Source organism: Platalea leucorodia, assembly GCF_965183815.1.
Source record: "Platalea leucorodia genome assembly, chromosome: 8".
Classification (NCBI taxonomy): Eukaryota; Metazoa; Chordata; class Aves; order Pelecaniformes; family Threskiornithidae; genus Platalea; species Platalea leucorodia.
Window position 1 is genome coordinate 39953090 of NC_138830.1, and position 20245 is coordinate 39973334.

The 20245-nt window shown below is 37.1% G+C and overlaps 1 protein-coding gene across 1 annotated transcript in view; it reads left to right on the top strand.

Annotated features, from left to right (window-relative positions):
• The window catches only part of TOX3 (TOX high mobility group box family member 3), a gene marked incomplete at both ends in the record, with an annotated part of 76934 nt that overhangs the window by 31151 nt on the left and 25538 nt on the right, over positions 1 to 20245 (top strand). The window lies entirely within an intron of this gene.

Here is a 20245-nt window from a genome sequence, read left to right on the forward strand (position 1 = left end):
TTGGTAATGGACACAAGGCTGATCTTGAGAACCACTGGATCTACCAGCTGAGCTTTCCAAGTTGCTTTGAGAATCAACTGTCTGCAGCAGCCGTAGACTGAACCACACGTGAAGACCACTTGTGAAGTTTTTTAATCTCTCTGTCATCGCAGAGACATTAATTCATTCTTGAGAAGAATATGTTCATACAAAGAAAATGGCCAAGGTCTGTGTCGTCAGTGAAGGAAACGTGACAAACTTTGAACTTGGAATCAATGCAGAGGGCCTGAAATCTTCAGCATCTCAGACAAGCAAGTAAGAGAGAACCCATTTTTTTTCCTTCTGAAGAGATGCTCAGTGTGTATTGGAAAAGGCATTTGCAGTCACAGATACTAATGCAGATAATACTAATACAGCATAATACTGGATTGGCTCAGGTGAAACCTAATGCCACTGATGGCTTTCTTGTGAATTTTTCTTGTGAATTGTTCATGAAACAGCGATGAAAATGTTGCCAGGGATTGGTGTGTGATTGCTCTAACGCTGATGTAAGAACATATAATTATGATTAAAAAGAAGCTCAGATCAGTGTTCCAGCTCATAGATGATGCTGCACTTATGTTGTGCAGGGAAGTGCACCACCTTATCAGCAATTAGTTACTACCTGTAATGCATTCTGTAGTGAAGAAATTAATGTACCTACCAGAAATACACCTATGCCAGGTCTTGATTTTAAATTGCACATCTGTTAATAATTTTTCTTGTCCGCGCTTTTGGAAATGTTTTCAGTATTTCAGCATAGTTTCTGATATTCGTAGAACCCTGTAAAATAATGACAGCAAATAAGATGTTCTATGTTTTCCCTTGAAGTCAGATACAATTTGAATGCTTTTAAAAAGAAAAGTAAAAATTTTAGTGCTATAAATCCAACATAGCATGACTGAAGTATCTGTTCACAAAAGGACTCTATTTGGTTTGTATAAAAGAAGTCTCTGGTTATCTTCTGGTGATCACAGTGAAATCCATCTTACCTCTGTATCACACATACGTATTTTCTGTTTGATTGTGCAGTCTTTACTTGCATTCAGCAATGCTTTCCTGGATGAGTAAGTCTCTGGTGTGCTTAGCAGCTGTACGGAACCACTCATGTAAGACCTGATCAACATGAAAAAGGGTTGAAGAACTTAGTGCCTAAAAGAAATCTATGTGGGTGTATTTTAATTGCTACATTACCATGACAGTCTACAATATTTATAATTCTAAAGACTTCTTTGAAAAAAGAAAGATAAGCAGCTTGTGTGCAATAGAAAACCAGAGTCAATACATCAGATGTTTGTCAGATAAACATTGTAGATCTACCCTAACGAAGGTACTGCAATTGCATCAATGTCTGAGATAGTTTTAATGTCAAAACCTTAATGCCGTTTGGTGCCTTTAGCCTTTCTGATTTCCCTAAGTGATCATAAAGTTATAAACAGTCTTTCTAGGAGGTCTCTAAGAATCCTGTTAGGAGCTTTTTTATTATACTGGCAAATTCATATTGAATTGGTATTCATTTTCACTATTACAGAATAATCAAATCAGTGCTGTTATTATTATACTGTTGAAAAAGAAAATAATGGGGATGTAATGTAAAACTGCTAATGTGATGAAGCGTGCTTATTATGTTAGGTTAAGAATGCTATGGCTGCTCATTCCAGCTTGCTTCAAGCAGTGATTGAGGGAGGAAATGGAGGGCGTTTCGTTTGTGGCAAGAGGTTACGTACATTCTCATTTGAATGTGTAATTGTGTTTTGATGGCCGAAAGGGTGATGGTTTTGCCCACTTGTGCTTTCTGCCAGGCTGCACTGTTGGTTCCGGACTGTAAGAACACTGCTTTTCCTACTGTCACACATACGGTGCTGTGATCTCCTTTCTTAATCATGACTAGCATGTGATGGTTCTCTCTCCAGAAGAAATGGTTCATATATTCTTTTATGTTCATCTGAGCTTTTTTCCAAAAGGGAATAGAGCTTTTAGAGTACATTGTTAGGAAGTACAACAAGCCCCCTGAAGGTTCAAATTTGACAGGGATGTTAGGAGGCAGGTCAAGTGACTGCCTAATGAAGATGAATGGAGAAAATTGCTGGTGCAAGAATCACGTGGTGGGCGCTTAGCCCAGGTTGCTGAAAGTGTGATGGAATCTCACGGCTTCATTTATCAGTGTCATATTTGGGCTAAAAGTGAGCAGTATTGTTCTCATTTCTTCCAGATGGATAGGTCAACTTTAATATTTATTGCTCTTGTAGAACATTTGTTTGAGGTATTTCCATTAGCTAGGCAATAATAGAAAAGCAGTGGAGAGAAACATAAAACAGCTCCCTTCCTCTTCAGCTGAAATATGGCATATACTAATGTGTAAATATTTCTAAGACTGTCACTGATTTTTAATTTTTTTTTTTATTTGATGACATGATCATATATATTAAGGAGTTTTACAAAAATAATGGAAAAAACACATCACGGAAATATAAAATATTTGACTTTTGGTGTGTGATTGTTAATCTTTTAACTTTCATGAGCTTATAGTGCCTGTCAGGAGTGGCTTTTGCTTAAGAATGTCAACTTGAGAGAGAGGGAGGAGACACAATAACACTGTATTTGAAGAACTGTTATAAGACTGGAAGTATTTTAGCAAAATCAACTTATAATTTTGGATTTCTAAAATGGAATATAAAGATGTTTGTTTCTGTCTTTTTTTTTTTTTTTAAATTTCTGTCATTGCTAATTACTTTTTCTATGATGGGAGGACCACTTAATCTGGGTTGACGTAAAAATTTAAATAAATAAGGTATTTAACGATTACAAAATGGTGGCTTGTAGCTAATAGTGGTAACCTCTGGTGACTGTTTATTAACCGATTTTTTTCCCATTTTTAGGAATCAGGTTCAAGGTGTTTGACATATATTATTTTATACTGTGGAAGGAAACTTAGCTGTTTGTGAAGCAGGTGTTGTGTTAAGTGCAGTGCAAACATCCTAGCCATATGTTTCTATAATTTAAATTAATTTGGTACAGTCATACTGTTAATCTTTAGTGACTTGTTGATTGGCATTTTGCAGACATATTTCTGGAAGGCGCCCAATACCATTTTCTGTAGCCTTTCTGGCAGTAGCAGAGAGTAACATTTCCACAAATTGGAATCTTGTACAGCTCTGGGAAGGGAGCCAAGATTTAAATTAGACAATAACCTCTGCTCTGTATATAGCTTCTATTCTTCAGCTGTAGGGAAAGTGATTTGTTTAATACAGTCAGCTCTGTAGCATATAATAGACTGATATATGAGTCACTCCTTGGCAATGTGTGTTTCTTAAATTTATATAGATTGAACAACTAGTTGGTAATGTACTTAGTTACAGTTGTGCAAACAATAACTATTAGCAGAGCTGAACAGACCTAGAAAAAATTGCACTTGGTTGGTGTTTGCTAAGGATTCTGCAGAGCTGTGGATTTTAGAACAATCCTTCTCTTCAGGTGGAGAGGAAACAATTTCATAAACATTGAGTGTTGTTTGAGCTTTGGAAAATCAACAATAAAGCTTTTATATCATAGTTTAATGTTTCTTACATTTTGTATATGGACATGTGTACACAATGTTCCGTAAAAATTAAACTTAGCATCAGTCTGTGTTGTAGCAACATAATTAGGTTGCAGCTTTTTTTGTTTTGCCCTTGTATATTTTTTTCTCTCTTCATGTTAAAATCTGTTGCTGTCAATTGATATCTGTGAATGCAAAGAATTCTTTTCTTTCCAAACAGCAAGGATCTTTTCTTAAAGGAGAGCTCTTACACCATTCGGTTCATGTTTATTTAAAAGCTTAAAATCATTAGACCAAATCTCACTTTTTGTCCAACAGAAAATTGATTTTGCTAACAAAAATGGTGTGGGCCTGAAAGAGAATATTCAGAAATATGCAAATAAGTAGAGATAGAAATCTGTTTGAGCAGCTGAACAAAGCAATCAAATTTTTCCCATTGAAAGTTTATTTAGCTTCACTGTGAACATTTTTGAACAAAATTATAAACTGCTGTTAGTGAAATACTTCTTTTTATAGGGAAAAGGGGATTCTTTTTAAGCAGAACTATTTTTAATACTCTACGTTTTTCTGCCAGGTCTTATGTTTACAAAATAAAGCACATTGTAAATATTGAACAATACACAGATATATTTCCTAACAGTTTATAGTACGCTGCATATTCTGGGTGGGTTCCAAGCAGTAGTTAGTATAAATGATATGCCAATCAAAATTATTTTTGCAGCTATAACCTGTTATAATGCAGTCTCTTATCTGAAGCGTCAACTTGATATAAGCCAGATCTCTTTTCTTAAGCTTTAACTCTTGCATGGATAATTTCCCTTGTCCTGAACCAATCCTGCTTCTGTCCCATAAGCTTCTTGGTAGTGCAAGACAGCAAAGCATAATTTATGTACTGGTTATATAAATCTTAATCGTCACATCTTCCATTAGGTCATGTGCATTTTATTCCTTAGTCAGGAGTGACTTGTGTACAGAATATCTGTACTTCAGTGAGTAAATAAGATTTGTAAATGTCCAGCATGTCCCTTCCAGGCCCGTTTTCTAATAATTCAGCTTCTGTGTAAAAGCTGACTTTTTCAAAAAAGTCCCCTGTAGCCAGCAAAGTGATTACTGAAAATTTGACTATTTCTATTGGTAAATAAATGTGTGGTTTCATAACGTGCCAGGTTTGTCATTATAGCTAGCTTAAGGAGTTCCTTCCTCCACTCTTCATTCCTGCCCCAGATGAAAGAGAAACTTTAATCGCATTTACCTCCCCAAATCCTAATGAGTTCAGTGTTTCATTTTTGCAGTGGGACCTCAAAAACAGTTGTGTCAGCATAAGCAAAAGCATACTGAATCGTAGAGCGAATAACTAAACAAACAAGCGGGTGGGGGTTTGAAGCATGATGCACGACACCTTCTCTGAAACTTGAGGTCACTTAACGGTGTGGCTGCAGGTGGCAGTGCTGACATCGTGACTTTGAGTCACTGGAATGTCCTTTAGTTTGGTTCCCACTGCTGCCAATAGCTGAAATTGAATCCTGCATACAACATTTTATGGAAGCTGGAGATGCTGTAAGTCTTCTTCGTTGTTGTTGATGATCATTCTAAACGTTGACGACTCTGTTTAGATGACCTGGGAACTTCCGGTGTGAAGGGAGTGTCTGAAATTGCTATTTTTAGATTCTAATTATAAAAAAAAAAACATTAGTGAGGTTGAAGTGCTGTGATATTCACAAGCTGAACACCGTTCTGTATTTCTGAAAGAGACAGAGGTTACTGAGTCAGCAGCATGGTTGTGCTTCCGAGGGGATGAAGAGACTGGAAAGGGGCCTGACTTTCCCCAAATTTATGTTTACGGAGCAAAACGCAGGAGGAGTAAACACAGTAGAAAGAGAATTTGCATTTGAGAATGGTGAGGGATTTATAGAGACTCGCCATATTTACAGAGATTGGGTATTCTTTCAATTTAGTGTTCTGTTTATGAAGCATTCAGTGTATACATCTCTGTAGGGAATGTAATCAATACGTGCACCCTCACTCACTCCTTATCCCCTTTTCACACACGCATGGTTAAGTATTACAACATGGCAGAAACTTTTTTCGTATCTCAGAAGATGATATATTTTCCTGGTTTCATCTGGGATAGAGCTAATTTCATTCTTAGTAGCTGGTATAGTGCTGTGTTTTGGATTTAGGATGAGAATAATGTTGATAACGCACTGATGTTTTAGTTGTTGCTGAGTAGTGCTTACACCAGTCAAGGACTTTTCAGCTTCCCATGCTCTGCCCAGTGCACAAGAAGCTGGGAGGGGGCACAGCCAGGACAGCTGACCCAGACTGGCCAAAGGGCTATTCCGTACCATGTGACGACATGCTCAGTATATAAACTGGGGGAAGAAGAAGGAAGGGAGGGACGTTCGGAGTGATGATGTTTGTCTTCCCAAGTAACCGTTATGTGTGATGGAGCCCTGCTTTCCTGGAGATGGCTGAACACCTGCCTGCCGATGGGAAGGAGTGAATGAATTCCTTGGTTTGCTTTGCTTGCGTGCACGGCTTCTGCTTTCCCTATTAAGCTGTCTTTATCTCAACCCACAAGTTTTCTCACTTTTACTCTTCCAATTCTCTCCCCCATCCCACCGGGGGGGAGTGAGCGAGCAGCTGTGTGGGGCTTAGTTGCCAGCTGGGGTTAAACCATGACATATATTTATATGATGACATGAAAATTGATAGCCCTTTTATTTTTTTTTTTATAGTAGCTAGTTTAGCCACAGATTATATTCCAGTTAGTAGAATATAACACACAACCATCACCACTGTCTGAGTCAAATGGTACAGCCTGATTTATGTTGGCAAATAACCCTTCACTGTTTTTCTCCCTGGTAAGTACCACTGCGGATTTCTGGTTTTCCTAGATGATCCTTACACAAATTATTGTTTGCATTTTGATTTTATGAGAGATGTGGGGGTTTTGGTATATGTATATAGAAGCGGAGGTGTTTCTTATAACCAGTGGTTTGTATATACAGTTGGATGAAGGTGAGATTATCGCACTGGAAGAGATTCCTGTGTCACTTGTAATCTATCGTTATTGGTTTCAGTGGTGGTGAGGAAGGTCCTGCACAGAGATGTGTGAAGGATCATCATGGCATGTTACCCAGAGTTTCCCATGGACGTATGCGAGCTTCGACAAGGACAACTGTTCCATGCTGTTGGGAAGGCAAAAACATGAGATTGTATGGGGGAGAAAGGAAAAAGACCTTTTTCTCTAGAGTGATTAGTGGTCTGGAATTATGAGATTAATTTAAAGTTCATATTCACTGTTAGAAGCTGTCCATTTTTTCCAAATATGAAAAAAGGACATTTATATGAAAGAGTATGTAAATACGTATGCTTTGAATTGCTTGCAGATGCCCTCAAAATCATGTTTTACAAGGTATCACAAACTTCTAAATCTTTTTTCTTTTAATTTTGAATACCTCTCCTTTGCTATGCATTAGTTTTTCCTCCAAGTTTATTTTCATTCCTTTTCTCTTACCAGTTTTCAGTTTAACTTTTCCTTATCTGTCTGATAAGCTAATTTTTGATTATCCTGCTCTGATAATCATTGTCTTACTATACCTTTCTATGGGCCTTTTTCTCACCCTTTCTCTGCCTCCTAGTACCCAGCACTTGTACGTCATTTTATTCCTCTCAAAACCAGACTATGTATATCATATTTGACAACTCAGTTCTCCCATTAAAATACATATATATTTTTTTATGTTGTCCTTAACAACTTTTGAAAATACCATTGAGCAACCTTTTGATTAGCAAAGGAAAACTCTTTCGCTGGAGCACTGTTGTAATAATTCCAGGGCAGATCAGGCAAGCAATTACAGGCAAAACCATTATCTTGAGGACGGTTGAGTTTGAGTTTGGGGTTTTTTAAGTCTAAAAATCACTGGACAATAAAATATTATCAGAAACTATTCTAGATGCTTACACAAATGAAGAGAAAGTAATGATTTATAATACCATTCAGTTTTTACTGTGATCAGTTAGTTATTTCCCCACCCTTGGTTGGTGTTTTTCTCTTTTGGTGGCCACAGACCTGTCAGAACATCACATGCTATTCCTCTGTTCCTGCCGCCTTTGTTGCAGTCACACTAACAGTGTGCAGTGTCTCCCAATGCAGGTAGAAAAAATGACTGAGAAATTTTATGGTAGAGCAAAATCTCCCCAGTTTTTGCAGACAATGAAGCAACCAACCCGGTGGATTTCCTGTGATTTGTTCTTACAGTGAACATACAAAGCAGTTTTCATGTTTCATGCTCCCTTGCATGGTTTTGCATTGTTTCACTTGCTCACCAGAACTAGACGTGGGATTAGTAGTTCTCAACTCTTATGCAGCTTTGATGTCACAGAAACATAATCTGTCTGTGTCGTAACACTTGGCTAACGTTATGTGATCCAAAATGTAATATAGGTAACGAGGCAGTTTTAGCCCTGGGTATTTGGAAAAAAAACCCTGAATATATAGGATTTTCTGAGAGTGCACTGAGTCCAGGTCTCACTTCTGCTATGCAAAGATTTCTGGTCTCTGGGATATTTTCTATTCTAAAAGTGGGATGGAATGATAAGGTTCAAGATATAAAATAAAAATGAGAGAACTCCCAGTAGTTTGCAGCTAGTTGTAGCAGGCATCTGCCTGCCAGAAGTCCACGGTTATGGTACAAAGTATTATTTAGTTCCCTCAGAATGGTTTCTGTATCAAAAATACTGTCTTAGAGACACCTGAAGAAATGTTTCTGTAGAGCTCAGATCACCATCATGCCATCAGCTGATAAGGAAAACTTAAGAGTGCTACGTGAATATAAGCTTGCAACTTTTTCCATATGACCTCTAATTATTAACCTGGCTTGTAATTAACAGGTATTCATAGGAATATCTTGCATAGTTTCTGAACATTCAGACAAAGACAGTTCATGAAGAGATTATGGCTAATTCATACATCTAGTTTGAATTCATACTAAAGCTAAATCTGATTATTTAAAATTCAACTAAGAAGTATTCCACTTCTTGCACATCTTTGGTGTGAATAGCGTAAGACACTGAATTGTCTCAGTCCACTAAATTGGGAGAATATTTTCAGAGTGTGAGTTGTGAGCTGTGGAACAGCTTGGCAGCAGAAATGTCACTAGGATCTGATGTCTCTTATACGTCAAGAAAAGAAACTCAAGAATTTGCATGTATCAAAGCTCAGGCTTGCTTACATCAAGACATGGAAGGTAGTACTTGCCTGTTCAAGAGAGCCTTTATTACCATTTTTAATGTTATATTAAAAAACATTGTTTTTTCTGTGGTTTCTGAAAATTATGAGGAGAAATTACATTACTGAGATGCCCGGTGTGCTTTTAATATGCACTTAATTCAAACGCTAATTAGTCATTAGTATTTTGAAACATCAGTGCTGAAGATCACCTGAAGACTTGAGAGGCCTGACTTTCACATGGTGCTAGATGTTTCCAGCCCTGCATGTCTGAGGCTATTGGTCGAGCTGCATCTGAAATAAGATTATAAACACAGCAACCTGATTTTTCTTAACTGGCATCGGTTTGCTTAATATAAGATTTCAGTATTTTAACATTAGGATTTTCATGGGGTTTTTTTATTACTGGGAGTGAAGGTTTTGAGTAAAACTTTATTCATTTCACTCATCATAAATGGAATTTGCTGTGTACCCTTTGTGTGTCCTCAACTCTCGGCAGAACCTCAAGGGCTGCAATCAATATCAGAAGTAATTTCTGTGCCCACTTACAAGAAGAAATACAGTGACCCAATTAAGTGAAGAAAATGCTAGACTGTAGTAATGGATGAAAATGCAATTAAAGTAGGTTACTCACCTACAAAACAAAGTTTCTGCTGCCCAAAACGTTGCCTTTAGGTTGGAATGAAACAGTGGGAAGCTAAAGATAGATAAATTAAGCCTGATTAGTCTCAGTGGCATAAATTAGGAACACAAACTAGCATGAGGGATTATTCCACTCTTAAATTTAATTCTCCTCTACTGTTATTGCAGAGCATTGCATCCAATTCAATCTTGCATGTTTAAATAAAGTTAGTTGTTGCTGAAGACTCTCCAGAGGCCTCCCTGCCATGGGATTTGTAATCCAGCCCCAACTAAAAATAGTGAAGAAATCCTCCAGGTTTAAGGTTGATGTAGGATAAAGAAACATGAGGAAGTGATGTGTTATGTGCCTGTTTCCAAAATGCATCTATAATCTATATTATATTGAGACACATAATTTTTCCAAATTGGAAAACATCTTCACCTGAGGAAAATTCCCAAATCTCGTGCCTGTCAGTCATTTTCTTGTACAACCCCTGTTCTTACAGGGTTAGCATATGACATCCTTGAGCATCATCTGTGCTTTTCTGTTCTTCCCACATAGAAGGGCATTGCTTGTTGCGTGCTGCAGCTTAGAGCTTTGGTTGAGGGTAATCGTCACTGACTCTAGCGCTGGAGTTGGTGTATTTCTGGGTGGCTATTCTCTGTTTCTCATTTGGATATGTGTGTAATAAGAGCAGAGTTACATCCTCCAGGCTGTCTTTGTAATAGACGGCTTGCTTTGTACAGCCTTGTACATAATGAAGTAGAGTTAATGTAGACTTTAAAAAAAAGAGCTATTTTTCTGTTTGATTATGATTAGTATTTCTAAAGTGGAAAGTATTTAATTTCAGAAAAAATGGCAGGAACCCATGGTATCAACATGACTGAGAGCTGAGATATTTAAGATTTTATGCATGTACTGATTTTTATACTGAAAGTGTCTTGACTGATCCTCCACTATGATTATTATAAAATGTCTACATCTGCTTCACCCTTTCTCTATCAATTTTATATTTAAAACTTGATATAATTTGCTAGTGTAGTAGAGCTGAATCACAGTCTAGAATGGAATTTACAATTTTTGCTGGAGTGAGTGAAATTTGATATAAGATTCTAAGAAAAGCTACTTACGGCCCAATTGCAGTATAATCACATCACTTTAAATTCGTGTGAGAAAATGTTACAGTAATCTTGAATATAGTGATATAAAACTATTTCTTGGGATTCTAAGAATAAAATGCTGTCATTACATTAAGAAATGCTTAGATTCAATGCTTAGACAGTTTATATAAAATAAATGGGGGAGGCAGACATGATTAACACCTTGGTTGTATGAACTTAATCCCTCAAAGAGGAAAGTGTAACAGAAATGTTCATATGGCAAAAACAGTTCTGTATTTATGCGTTTCCCCCCCAAAAAACCTATAAAAATATCCCTTACAACAGTTAAAAATAAACTGTTGAGGGTAAAAGGATACTTAGAGGTGTAGAGTTGTCTTGTACCCCTGCTGAGGGAGAGTTAGAGAAGGGCCCTTAACGCTGGCCTTTGTGTGTATTAGGGCAGGAGGGGGATGGTGCTGCTCTCTCTCAGGCCGTGGCTGGCTTTCAGGTCCTGTGTGTGCTGGAGGACTCCTGTCCCCGAACAGGGCACAAGCTAGCCGCCTCCAGTCATGGCACCAGGTGCTGGCATCGGTGCTCCTATCGCAACCCGGAGGGGCGTGGGAAGGTAGATTGGAGAGACAGCCGCAGAATCAGGTCCAAAGATTTGGTTTAGGTCTTTCTTGCAAGTTATTTTGCAGTACCACGTGTACGTGTTGAGGCCATTCTGAGAGGCTGTTGATCTTCCTCCATTTGGTAAACATCATGGAGAATAGAGACATTTCCACCCTCTCACAGGACCGTGGAAAGGGAGCAATTGTGCTTTACTCTTGCTTCAGTTCTTTAGAGCAGTTGTGGGAAAAAGTATAATTTAACCACTATCTGTCCTCTGATGTCATCAGAAATAAGATCTTATGTATAATTCGAGCTGTTCAGAGAAGTGTAACTCGTAAAATACATACATTGAATGGATGCTGTGAAACTGCATATTTGAGAAGACCTTTCTCATCTGGAATCCAAATTGCTAAAAAGTTGTAGAAAAAAATATATATAAACAAGAGACCTAGCCATATAAGTAAGTTCTTTTTGCGTTTTAGCAATATATTCCTTCCATGTCTTGTTTATTCCAGCAACAAGTACGTGCTCATGAGAGTGATCACGAAAATAATTTTGTAGTTCGTCAGCGCAAACATCTCTAGGTTAGAAAGCAAAGAAAGAAAACATGTTCTTTAAATATTCATATATTTTTAAACAAATACTTAAACTACTGTGGGCTCTCTTTGGCTTTGTTACTGAATGCGTTTATCTTAACATTTGGTCTCTATTTTAAGCTTCAGGCAACAACAGGGTGTGCTGATAGTGAACGTACTTCAGAACTCTTTGAAGTAACATCTGTAGATCTTGTGGAGTCTTTTTCATGTGAAACTTAGTGGGTCGGTCTAAGTTTGATATTTGTATTAGCCTTGTACAGAGGAAGAGTAGCCTTAGTATATGTAAGTGGGTGCAGAGATATACCCAGAATCCATGTTTAATTCTCCATTTTACTGCCTTTGAAGGCAATGTGGGCAGAATGGAAAATCCATTCTTGTGTACAAAGAGCCAAAATGGTAAATTGAAACTCTTTGAACATGTGACAGCAAAATATTTGGCATGTTTGTCTTGGAGAGAACTTTCAAGATTCAGATTAATTTTATAACACCTTAATCTTGTATAAATATTAGGACCAGGACTGTACTTTGGACCACCTTTTAATATTTATGCATTTAAATATGGAATAAGTAGCATTAAAAAATCTGGCATATATTGAATTGCCTTGACTATCAGTCAACGGAATAATAACACTGTGCATATTCAAAGAAAGTTACTTCTTGCATATAAAAACTATTATAGACTGTATCCTTCTTAAGAGATCTGAAAATGTCTAACATGAGACCATTAAATATTCCTTTCATTACTGTTCCTAAGACTCGCACAGTATCACACTTGGCAAAATATCATTCAGTTACTGCTTTTGGCCATGGAATTCACTGAAGGAGTTCATATTAAAGAGTTTGGCTGGAATTAGAGAGATTTAGTCAGTGCTTTTTATTGTTATTGTTGAAGTTTTTATTTGCTGGCTGAAAGCTTTTAAAGTAACTTCAAATATTTTCATTCTAATTGCTTTCCTAAAACTTTTAAATCTGTACTATCTGCAAACAGTGTGTCTGATGGAGATTTGAGGATATATGAATAAAATATAAATGCCTGTTTTTCTTTAGGATCTTGCTCAAGTATTTTAACCCACTGAGATTTTTTTGGCTCTAAGCAAAGAGTAGAGAATGTGTGTGTATACATATATACATGCATAGACACGTGTATAAACATATATATAACAATTAGTGTGGCAGATGTTTAAGACTTAAAAATTGGAATCTAAATAGTCCCCTGCATTAAAGGCTTTTAAGATTTTAAATATCAAAAGACTGTCAAATGTATGGTGGTACAGATACTTATGTACAGATTCAATAATTAATGAACCACTAATGAGATTATTCATTTGCCTAAAATTCAGCATTGGGGATGTGATTGCAAAACTGGGTACTTAGATACATTTATTTTAACCTTTTGTGCTCCTCTCTGTTTTTGGCTAGTTTCTCATCAGCGATGTGTTCTTAAGCAAATTAAGCTTTCCGGTCTGAAATCCCCTATAGGAACTCCTTTTGTTTTCAACAGGGCCTGCGTTTCCTCCTGATTATTGCAGGATACTGATATGGTGTGTTAGAGAATCCTGATGTGGAAGAAACGGTGAGAAATAACTTGTGTAGAAAGTTCTGGTGGCCAAAGTCACCAAGGCTAACACTTCCCGGGTAGTTTTTCACATGTACATGAAAAATTTGTAGGCAGAACCTAGCAGGAAATGAACCCACTTCCAGAAGATATATCTACTGAAGATAAGAATAATGGTGTAATCTGTCTCAGAAAGCTGATTTCTATTGTACTATCCTATAATAATCACTAATTGTAAATTTGCTGTAAGTATAAGAATGGAAAGGCTCAAGTATAAACTTGGCATATACAATGCGTGTTACCTAGTGGTCCAGTACTTCATTAAATTCTTCAAAAATTGTATCTTTTGCTGACAAAAGCATTGTTTCTGTGCATGTATGCGTACCCTTGTCCACACACGCACATAGCGGTTTGATCTTTGATGCAACTGGGATGTGTTATCCGCTTACTGACATTTGATCGAAGGCTGACCCAAATGGACAGCCTTTTGACTGCATCTGGTCTAACTCTCCATCTCCTTTATACTCAGTGACTCAATCCTTAACCTTCGATGGCTGCATTTTGTCTATGGTAAATAATACTTCTTGCATCTGGCAGCGCGTGCTGTTTCTTCCAAAATGTTAGTGTCCTGCCAGAGGAGTACAGAAATTTCTACAGATAGCTATGTAGTGTCAAAATCAAGGATACCATTTTGCATTCGTTCTGCAATAAAATTACTTCTTTATTTTCAAGGTTTTAAAATTCAGGTTTTAAAAGATGCTTCATTCACTTCTAACGATATAAATCCCTAACAACTTTAGTGGTATTGCATCCATGAACCAGCTACTAAAATCTGCCTTATTGTTTCTAGTAGCAAAAATAAAATAGAATACTTGTGTTTTATAAAATAATACGAATACCACCTACTGCTTCTGAAGTATTGAAACTGTCATGAAGGACTTGCTCTTCCAGAAAAGAACACTCTGCTCCTGCTACGAACACATCATACTTAAAAGTAAAGCCTCTACAGAGATTAGCTGGATATCTATCTAGAACAGAAATGATTGGAGAATTCTCATCTGTTATTTTTATGTTCATTGAGAAAATAAATTGTGTTTCCTGATGAGAAAAAAAACAATATTTAATACATTTGGTGAGGACACTGTTGTTCATAGATAGTGATAGTTGACACTATTAAAAAAAAAAAAAAGAAAAATTCCCCTTTCCCAACCCTCCTCCTACTCCACCTACTTCTGTTGCCAGAATAATTTTAGTGTATATTGTTTTGTTTGGAGTAATCAGGCTGAAGTAGCATTAGTCCAGCTTCTCATCTTTTAATTACAGATAGTTTATTGTCTATGCTGTCCCACTTTCTGCATGGTTCCCCACCAGCCAGCTAGACTTAGCAATCTCCATTAATTTAATTTGGCATTTCATTCAATCAGACAGGCTGTGAACATGATGATTTTTTTTTTTTTTAAATAACACAATGCTCATTCTTAATTGATGTCCTTATCAGACATTGTATTTGCCAGAGCTGTAATTATTGGTCAGGCAGCAAAATCAAATCTGCCCAAATGCAGTGAAGATGTTCTCCGGTGAAATTATTAAGATACTGTACTTAGACCTGCAAAGTAATTTAGTTTTGGTCTGTAATTACATCTTTTGGGATCGTTATCTTTCTTTTTACTCACAAGGATAGTGTAACCTCTGAGGAATTAATTTGCCAAATATGAAGATAGAACTGAGATCCTTGCCATAATATATATTTGTGCAAGTAGATATTATTCTATATAAAAACTATGAGCATGCTCACACCATAAAAGAATGATTTTATTAATGGCCATATTTTAAAAAATAGGGCTTCTAATTTTATTGCAGAAATACTGGAAGTGTGATCAGTTGAGGCTGCCATTTTCCATAAGCAATAAATTGGCATCAGAAATGATAGAATTTGGATGTGTAACTATCTAAAATACATATGCAAGCGGATATGTAGTGCTGTGACAGAACTAGTGTAGAGGTAGTTCTGCAGGCAGTAGTTCAGCATCAAGCCAGTGAGAATTTTGTCTGGAGATACTATCCTGAGAAACTTTAAATGTGTATCTTGTTCTAAACATTAACTAATAATTATGAAGGGACTGTTAGTGTCATAACTGAGTCTGAATTCTGTTTTGCAGTAAGGGTTGGGATAGGGCTTTCTTTAATTAAAAAAAAAAAAAGGCGGGGGGAGTGGATTCCGTAATGACTCCATTAGTTTTTTAAATTTATTCTTAGATATATGATATGTAGTCTTTGAGTACAGAATTGTAGTCATTCCTTTTAAGCAAAATGTAAGTCTGTGGATTAGTTATGAGAAGATGATAAAATGTTTTTCATTCCTGTTCAGGATATATTTTGTCTGAATTTTTCATTTGGGACATTTATTCACATTCCATGGTTTTGGTGGTGTTCTGTGCTGGAACAATAACCCTTCCAATGGTTTCTCCTTCCTTGTGGTTGCACTATTAAATTAAGCAGCAATATTATAAAAAGAATTATTTAGGAAATCTAATGTATTTGCCTGATGAATCTAATTTTACCGTTCAGCATAAAAATACTAGTATCTTAAAAATTCATTTTTGTTCCATTGAAATGCTCAGATAAAAGTCTGGGCTCCTCTGTGTCTGGTTTTAAGTTACTTATGTATTTCTGTATTTGCACTTTTTAAGAAATGAATAGTGGGTGTGAGTTCTAATGTTTTTCAGATTAGAGTTGCACCACAATTGAGTTGATTTAAAGACAGAAATGTAGAAAGTTGTAATAAATGCTAATGATTGAATGTTATAAGTAAAATAATTCCTCCATTAAAATCAGTAGCGAAATTCCCATTAACTTTTATACGTTTAAAAATGTTATTCTGTGTGTCCATAACACCTTCAAACTTAGTTACTGGCTTTACTTTTTATGCTTTTTTTAGTATTATGGTTTTGTGGTGTAAACTTCTCCTTTGCTTGTTTTATTTCTTGCTGTGGCTTTTGACTCATCACAGTTGCAAAAGAAGAACCCAGACAGCAGCCGCTATTTAACCTTTTGAGATTTCCTGAAAATTTTTTTCAGTAGGAATTCAGACTCTGGACATTTAATCACTGATTTGTATCCCAAACTGCCAAGGTTTTCTGTGATGTTCATCAGATCAGACTTCTCTCTTAAAACAACCATTCATTAGTCTCAGCTTTCATAACCAACCAGTTTTAAGCTCTGGTGAGTGCGAAGGGTAGCTTGAGAACCCAAGCAGCATTGTGCTGAGCTGATCCAAAGTGGCTAATCCCTTGATGTGCAAACAGGTATCATAACATCTGGCCTAGGAGGTTTGGTCTATGAAAACGTGCAGTTTGTAGAAGTGGGGCAGTGATACAGTTTTTATATCCCCAATCCCGGGCAGGAGTTGATTTGGTCTTCATTGGGGCATGCATTGGGGAAGGAATGAAGGGCATGAATTTTCCCTTAGCATTGCAAATATACACCCTTCCTAGACAAGATGAATAAGGCTAGATGTTGGGCTTCAGGTTTGGTAGTCAAAGCTAAGAGAAGAGCTTCCACAAGCTATTTTAGAAATAATCAATTTTCTTGACATTTTTTATACAAGGTATTAGTAAGCAAACATCCAGTCTCATTACAGTCTTCATGTCGGTTCTTACGGATTTCAGTAGGGCCAAGCTTCAAGTGCCCTTGCAACGCAGAAGAGTAGAGGACTGAACTGTCATAGTTCTAATGCAGTGATTTGCATCAAGAATGGAAGCTGTGATTCAAAACAAGTTCGGAAGAGTTCGTTTGCAATCCATTTCATGAAATCAGCATATGCGTGTGGTTTCCGTTGGTTTGCTGTGGCTGTAAGTTGTGGTACTCACGCTTAATATATTTATAAAAACTTAAGGTGGAGTTTGTTGAACTGCTGAAATCAAAGGAAACAAACAGTAGTCTGTAATGCAATGGTGTGTTGCCAAAGGAAGCTGAAAAGATTTTATTCTTTCGTAGGTACAGAGCGAGCATGCTCTGAGATCTTTAGATGCAAAAGTTTATACAAAACCTTGCTAATTGCTATGGCTAAGTAATTTGCAAAGCATCCCAATGCCAGCACAAACCAAAAAGACAGCTGGACTAGGTGCTGCATCCTACTCTCTTTCTGTCCCAGGGAAATCCAACAGGTGGGGCCCCCCAGGAGTGTACCTGGGCAGACCAAATTGTTGGATCTTGCTTTTAATTTGAATGCCTGCTGTCAACTCTAGGAATGCTCTGAGATGTTTATGAGGGGTCTGAGCAAGGGATCCTTTAGAAAATAAATGGAGAAAAATGTTGACTGCAACAAGAGTCAATTCACAAAAAACATCTTTCCCAAATTATTTTATAAAATAGACAAGAACCCCTTGTTCTATTTAGAATGATTTATAACTGTTCCCAGCTGATCACAAAGTGTTTCTAAATTAAAAGCCATTAATTATAGCCTTATATAGATACAAAGATATGCAAGAAGTGCTTTGTAATTCCAGCTCTGCACTTCAGGTGAGAGCTTTTTAAATTACTTGGACCATTGGAGCCACCTGCTTGACTAAATGCTGAGGGCCCTGTGTTTCAGTACTCATCAGTGCATTGCAGTGTTAACATTGTTACTGATTTTTCTCATTTCTCCAGGGCAAATACTAATTAATGGATACAATTCACAGCTGATTAGCTGTAGTTTCTTCAGTAATTACATTCGCAGACTAACTGTTCAGAAGAGGATTTCTAACCCAGTTCTTATTTCACTCTGAGCTTAATTTGTTTTTTGAATTGTTTAGGTCCTTAAGATAATAACCATTTTATTTTCTTTTGTTGTTATAGGTACCATTAGATAATAAGGAAGTTTAATCTTAGAAATACTCACTGATAATTGTTGTGTGCCATCAATGGATTTCTAATTCAGAGACAAAAAATAAATTTAAATAATATTAATTATGATCCATACTAACAAAAGCCCAAATATGCCAGGTTCTGACATCAGTGCCTGAGGCAAACACAATTGGGTCTTAAACATTGTAGCCCAAGAACAGAATGAATCTAAGGATATGTACTTGTAACTTTTAGCTTTGACATTCCTCGCTACGCCATGTGCTTCCACAGTCTTAATAAAATGGAAAATTATGTTGTCACTTTCCCCTTTCTTTAATAAAACAAAAAGGAAGAAACCCACTTGGCAATCAGAACAGCAGTAGCTGCAGCGTGAGGAATACATGTAGATCAAAACAATGTAGAATTTTACTCTTCAAGGTAAAAATCAGCTACATTTCCATTTTGAAGCACTGGAGCCCCTAGGATGCTAAGCCCATTAAAATAGGATAGGGCTTGTTCCCACTTATTTATGCAATGTTAGAGCTATACTTGTCTCTTGTATCTTTGCACTTAGGTACAATTTGAAAACCTGATTTAATTTTTTTTTGCTGCTGTAGAAAGAACAGCTCTATTGGAGCCATATGAGTTTTTCATGTAAATCCTTCTTAGTTTGCCACTAACTGACATGAAAAAAATCTCACTGTTGAGCTGAAGTACTATGTCTTTGCGCAACAAATCCACACACACACATCCTTATGTGCCAAAACAGTAATTTGAATGTGCAATTTTATTTGAATTTTTTAATCTCCAAAAATGGGTGACATCTGGGCTTTTAAAAAATGGATGACATTACTTGAGTATCTGCATAGCTGGGGATAACAGAGTTTTAATAGCTATGAGGCAGCCTACATATTGTGTTAAGGCCTCTGTTGCTTAACATGTGTTATAGGTTGAAAGATTCAGCATGTTAAGTACACAAATGGAATTTCATACTTCAGAATGAGGAATCTCATCTCATATTCCTTCTTTTCCGTGGTTGTCTTCTGATTTTGCTGATGTCCTGTTTTGTCAATCAGACAATTCATCAGGTACACGAGGCTCCAGTTCTTTGTGTCCACCCTCCTTTTTTCATCCTCTATCACTATAGTTTCTTTCTCTTTTTTTTTTTTTTCCCCCTCCTTTTAACTTTTGTTCTTATTTTCAGAAATGGATTTTGGAGTTTTCAGGGAAAGAGCTTTTCTTGAAAGGATCACTTTGGCCCCTCCACTGCTGTAGGACCCTGGAGGAACTGGAGAGAGTCAGGGTCTGAAACACTTCCCTGCTAAAAACAGTCAGGCACCAAGTATTACAGTAGCAAATTGACCTGGAGCCAAGTGATTTTTTCCTTTCAGGACAGGTTCAGCTGCTCTGAAAGCGCAACAGAGGTTCTTGCTTGGAAAGAACAATCTGTGCAAGTGCATTGTTACCCATCCTCGTGCACTTGTTGCAGAGCTTATGCTGGTAGTGGTGGTGGTTGCTGTTGTGGTTTGGGGAGGGGGGAGCAGGTCCACCAAGATCTGGCAAGATACAACAGAGCCTTCCTGAAAAAATTTGCTTTACAGAACTCGAAAATGGGAGTTAAGGGAAGAATGCTTAGTGTGGCTTTAGCAGGAGTGATGTGGCCAGGCATTGTAGGGACAGCACAGGGACTTTTCTCTCATTTGATACTCTTACTTTGCAGTGTGCACTGTGCCTGATAATAGAAATGTGAAAATGTGAGAGCCTGTGATTTAGTATTTTAGTGGTAGCTGCATGATATGCGTGGTGTCTGTTCTTGAAGCAAAGACTCTAGACGCCTGCCTGCTCCAGGAACACATGCAGAAATGACTACCTGCTTTTTGGAAATGCTGTTTAAGGGAATAAGGCACATTAAGTGCCAATTAACCAAATGCTGATAATCTTTCTTTTCTGTGCTCAGTCTGTAAAAGAAAAAGTACTTTTCTTCTTCAACAAATGTTCATACTTGAGAATTTGGAGGAAATGACTCTATGGCATCCTTTCAGAGGATCCTTTCAGATCACTCATGTGTGAGAGGAGTTGCACCTCAGTGGGAGCAAGTGGGCACTTGGCCCACGCCACTCTGGGTAGATCTCAAGGTCTCAGTG